Here is a 6,000-nt window from a genome sequence, read left to right on the forward strand (position 1 = left end):
AGGAGAGAAAAAGAGAAGAACTACCCAACCTTCCACCTAGCTCTCGAAGATGTCAAATGATGAGATAATTGCTTCAAGGTATGGGATTTTCGGTTTTACAACCCAAAACGCCATACACATCCACAAAACTCAAGAACAAAGAAGAACAAAGGCTTGGATGTGTGAAATCAAGTGTTGTGATTGATTTAGAGTGTGTAGTAACTTCGGTTTTGGTGAAACCCAAGTCCCTACACGCAAACACTATCTCCATGACTGCAAAGAATATTAAAAACTGAAGAGAAAATTAGATAAATGCTGAAAGGAAAATGCTTAAGATCCCAAAAAATTATACAAAAAATCTATACCAAATGATTTGGCATGTGCCACATCATCATCTCAATCTTAATACTTTCCAGCTTGGCTTTCTATTAAATTCTTTTAGATCTAAGATAAAATTTTGTATTTCCTTTCAGAAAAGATAATGTACATACATGTACATTTGCAAGCATAATTAGCTATAATGGGCCACGCTCATTGTACCGCCAAAGGTACTAATTCCAACCAAAGGAATGACATGCAGACACACCGCCAGGCGGGCTACAGCCTCAGCGTCGGATCACCTCCAGATCGCCCCCGACGCGCCGCCACGCGTCGCGCCAAGATTGCATCAGAAGCTTCTGAAACTGGGAACTGAAGCATATCAGTCCCACATCGAAAACAAGGAGGAGGTCAGCCTCCTCCTCACCTATAAAAGGTTCTCTCCTCTCTCCTCATTAATTACGCATTCAATACTTACCTACTGTTACTTTGTCAACATAAATACATTGACTAACTTAGGCATCAGAGAGTTGAAGACCGCGCAACGCGGTCTCCCTCTGACGCCCTTTGTATTTTACTTGACAGGTAGCGGAGACTTTGAGAGCACCACAAGTATCGATCCGCTCACCGGATCAGCGTTAACAAAGGTTCAGCTACCGCCGGACTTTTAGACATTAACATTGGCGCCGTCTGTGGGAATCCTTGAACAAAAGGTCATCCCACCACATCCACCATGACTAACGGTAGCGGAGGAAACGTTGAGGAACAGACGGACCAGTCCGCCATCTCCCAACCCTCCGACCCAGCGGTAGGCGTTAACCGCGCACTATTCACAACCCCGGTGGTGAGGCAAACCCAAGCAGCAGCCGCCCGCCGGGCCAAGATCTCGTCACTATGTACGAGCTAGCACTGGCGGATCTTCATAAGGCAAACAGAGAACGTGAGGAGGAGCGCAAGGAAAAAGCTGAAACCCAAAGACAGGTGGCTACGCTCATGACACGTTTTGAGGAACTAAAGAGGACGCTGGAGGCCACCGCCCGCCCAGCACAGAGCGAGCAGTCACGTAGCACCAGGCGTAGTCGACCCGGCACCGGCACATTGGTACCAGGACCGGTCATACAGATGCAGGTACCGCTGAACCCACCTGAGTTGTTGGGAATGGGACCACCGCCCATCCCCCAACTAATGTTAGAGCAGGAGGCGGAATCACTCCCGCACACCAACCGCTCGGAAGCTAGGGCGAGGACTGAAGGCAATCCGCCCGCGCCGAGGCGCAAGCAGACCCAGCGGATTATTCAGGCTGATTCCGTCGACGATGCAACCGCCCAGATATTGGAAAGGATGCACCAACTGGAGCAGAGGTTGATCCGGGCGGAGTCGGGCGCCCCAGCGCTAACTCAGAATCCACTTTTCGCTTCCAGACCTGGGCCCTTCACCGCTGCGATTCTGTAAGCTATCAGACCAGTGTCTGCAAAAACCCCAAAGATGTCGCATTACAGCGAAATGTCTGATCCCTTCGTCCACATGGACACCTTCAAGAAAGTCACCAACAACAAGGGATTCGACGACGCCACCTTGTGGCACTTGTTCAGCGAAACGTTGGATGGTGAGGTAATGAACTGGTTCTTTGAGTGTCCGCCGGGGTCTGTCAGCTCATTCCATGCACTATCGCACGCTTTCCTCTCCCGGTTCATCTTATTGTCCGCCGGGCATCACAATACAAGTCAGCTGTTCAGCGTCAAGCAGGGGGAGGACGAATCACTGAAGGCCTTCGTCACAAGGTGGCGAGCGGCAGCGTCTCAGTGCCGTGACTTAGACAAGACAATGGCATCGGCGACCTTCAAGCAGGGACTTCTCAAGGGGCCATTCCTCTATCACCTCAACTACAATCACCCAAATGCGGCGTACGACCACATCATGAGTGAGGCGGTCATCCACGCCCAGGCGGAATTCATTACATATGGAGAAACCCCACCGCCACCAGCAACTCCAACAAAATCATCACGGCCATCCCCCAGTCATCAGGAAACCGCTAACAAGACCCCCTCAACACCGCCAACTGACAAGAAGAGGGAGCGGCAGCAGGGCCACCACCAGAACAAGCGGCAGAAGGACCAAAATTACAACAAGGGCAACCGCCCAACCCATGGGGATAACCGCAACAAGCAGGCAGAGTCCTCGCAGCGGTACGCAGTGTTCACGGTCCTCACGGCCTCATATGAAGACATCTACAATCAGTGCAAGGATCAGATCCCGCCGCCACCCCCTCCAAGGTACCCAAAGACGGGCAAACCTAGGAATACCGGCAAGTGGTGTAAATACCACGAGGACAGCGGCCACAACACCAACAGCTGCAATGCTCTCAAAACGGCCGTTGAGACCTTGTACCGTGACGGCAAGTTGGAACAGTTCAAGGTGCGCCAACCACCACCAGTAATTGCCAACGTTGAGACCTTGGGCCGCATCAACACCATCGACGGCGGTGCTCCAATCACCAGCATGTCTCACAGGGCAAGAAAGCGTTATGCACGCGCTAATCATCCGAAGGAGGTCTGCAACATCCGCTACAAGAGGTCCGCCAAGCTCCCAAAATCAGGTTGGGAACCTATTACCTTCTCAGAGGAGGAGGAGCACGGGGTGCATCTACCGCATGACGACCCATTCTTGGTCGACGCCATTCTTGGCAAATTCTCGGTGGGGAGAATCTTGGTGGACAGCGGGTCCGCTGTCAACGTCATCTTCAGCGGATGCTACAACCACCTCAAGCGGAACAAGAAACTACTCCAGGATCACGAGCCGCTGCTCAGCTTCTCCGGCGACGTCACACAACCGCTGGGTTCGGATTACATGCGACTGGTTATTGGCACTAGCCCATGCATGGCGGAGGTACATACGGAATTCATTATCGTCGACTGTTTCAGTTCGTACAACGCCATCATTGGTCGACCAGCGATTAACAAGCTCAAGTGCATCATTGTCGGGTACATGCTTCTCATGAAGTTCCCCACGCCCAACGGCACGGGCTGTGTGAGGGGAAGCCAGTAGCTGGCACGAGAATGTTATTCAACGACTATAGCGCGGTCAACGCGCTGCCATGAAATTCTGACGGTGGGTAATGTGGCACCGCCACCAAACATCTTTGAGGATCCTAGGGATGAGGAGGAGAAATATGTAAAGAAGGAACCGGTCAACCCGGACACGTCGTTGAAGGTTGTCTGCATCTCAGACGAGCACCCTGACCGAACAGTCTGTATAGGGGCCCAACTAGACCCAGAAGTGGAGGCAGAACTCACTCAATTCCTACGTGATAACGCCGCCGTTTTTGCATGGTCCTACGCGGACATGCCAGGTTTCTCTCCTGACATTATCACTCATAAGCTGACCATCAAACCCTCCTTTTATCCCATCAAGCAGAAACGGAGGGCCTTTGATGAGAAAAAATACCGGGCAATCGGAGAAGAGGTTGCCAAACTCCAAGACATTGGATTCATCCGCCAAGTCATCTATCCCCAGTGGATCTCCAATTTGGTAATGGTTAAAAAGCCCAGCGGCAAGTGGCGGATGTGTGTCGACTTCAAAAATCTCAACAAGGCATGCCCGAAGGATAGTTTCCCGCTACCTCGTATCGATCAGCTAGTCGATTCAACTGCCGGGCATGAGCTCCTCAGCATGATGGACGCTTTTTCCGGATATAATCAGATCAAAATGCACCCCGGCGACCAGGAATGCACCACCTTCACTACTGACAAAGGCCTCTACTGCTACAATGTCATGCCTTTCGGTCTGAAGAACGCCGGTGCAACTTATCAACGGTTGATGAACGCCATGTTCGCTGAGCATCTGGGAAAAATCATCGAGGTCTACGTGGACGACATGCTAGTTAAGAGCATAAAGGCCAGCGGACATGTGGCAAACCTCAGGATCATAGTAACCATTCTCTTGGCCTATGGTATGCGCCTCAACCCAGAAAAATGTTTCTTTGCAGTCACCGCTAGCAAATTCCTGGGATACATCGTCAGCGAGCGAGGCATCGAGGCTAACCCAGACAAAGTACAGACCATCCTTAACCTGGCGGACCCCGAGTATAAGGTGGACGTCCAATGCCTCCAGGGCAAGTTAACCGCCCTTTCTCGATTCATCTCTCGACTCACTGACAAGTGTGCCCCATTCTTCAAACTCCTCAAAACAACTCACAAGAAGGTCATCGACTGGAACCCAGAGTGTCAGGCGGCGTTCCAGGGCCTGAAGGAATACCTGGCGGCAGTCCCTCTCCTTTCTGTCCCTGTGCAAGGCGAAACACTATTCATATACCTAGCGGTCTCGGCATCGGCGATAAGTTGCGCCATTGTCCGGCGGGAAGGCCAAGATGAGCTCCCAGTGTTCTACGCCGGCAGAGGCATGAACGGAGTAGAAACAAGGTATCCTCCCTTGGAGCAACTAGTCCTCGCACTTATCGTTGCCGCCAGACGCCTCCGCCAATACTTCCAGGCTCACACGATCCATGTGTTAACCAATCAGCCGTTGAGGCAGGTGATGCAGAACCCTGAACACTCGGGGCGCCTCAGCAAGTGGGCCATTGAGCTCAGCGAGTTCGACATAGACTACAAGCCAAGAACCGCCATGAAGGGCCAGGCGGTGGCTGACTTCATCGCTGAACTCACCGAGCGTCAGCCAGAGCCCGGCGCCGAGACCGAGCCCGGAACAATGGTAGCCGATGAGGAAGCAATTTCCCCACACTCGGATTGGAACCTGCATGTGGACGGCTCCGCTAGTGCCAAGGCCAGCGGCGCCGGAGTCATCTTAACGGGACCCGGGGGACTGAACGCGGAGTACGCGTTGAAATTCAACTTCAAGGCTTCAAACAACATGGCGGAGTACAAGGCACTCATCGCCGGTCTGCTCCTCGCCATTGACTCAGGGGCTGACAGCGTCAACATACTCAGCGACTCTCAATTAGTCGTTAACCAGGTCAACGACAGCTTCCAAGCCAAGGACCAGCAGTTAGTGGCATATTTGGGGTACGTCAAAACATTGCTAAAAAAGTTCAAATTTCACACCATCACACAAATCCCCAGGGAAAGGAATGCCAAGGCTGATTCACTGGCGAGACTGGCAACCACCCAGCCACATCAGAGTCCAGCGGACACAAGAGTGGAGTGCCTTGACAACCCAAGCATCACAAAGACCCTGGCGGAGATCTTCAACATTGAAGTCAACCCCAGCTGGATGGACGAGATCATTGCATACAAGCGCAGCGGCACGTTGCCAGAAGATAAGGTCCAGGCAAGACAGCTCAAGCGGAGAGCAACCCGCTACAACATCCAGAATGGCAAGCTTTACCGCCAAGGATTCACCCATCCCAACCTCCGCTGTCTAACCCCAGAGGAGGGAAAGGTCGTCCCAGCGGAAATCCATGGCGGAGAATGTGGAAACCACTCGGGCGCCAGATCCTTGGCCAACTGCACAATGCGACAGGGCTACTTCTGGCCCACACTTGGTGATGACGCCCGGAGGATTTCAAGGTCTTGCCACAAATGCCAACAGTTTGCAGATCTCCCACATGCACCGGCAGAACCACTGTCAATCATCATCGGCCCATGGATTCACTCCACGTGGGGCCTCGATTTGATGGGAAAGTTCCAAACCGCAAAGGGCCAGTTCAAGTACATCATTGTTGCCGTCGACTACAATAGCAAGTGGATA

The sequence above is a fragment of the Rosa rugosa genome, chromosome 2 (assembly GCF_958449725.1).
Source record: "Rosa rugosa chromosome 2, drRosRugo1.1, whole genome shotgun sequence".
In the NCBI taxonomy this organism is placed as follows: Eukaryota; Viridiplantae; Streptophyta; class Magnoliopsida; order Rosales; family Rosaceae; genus Rosa; species Rosa rugosa.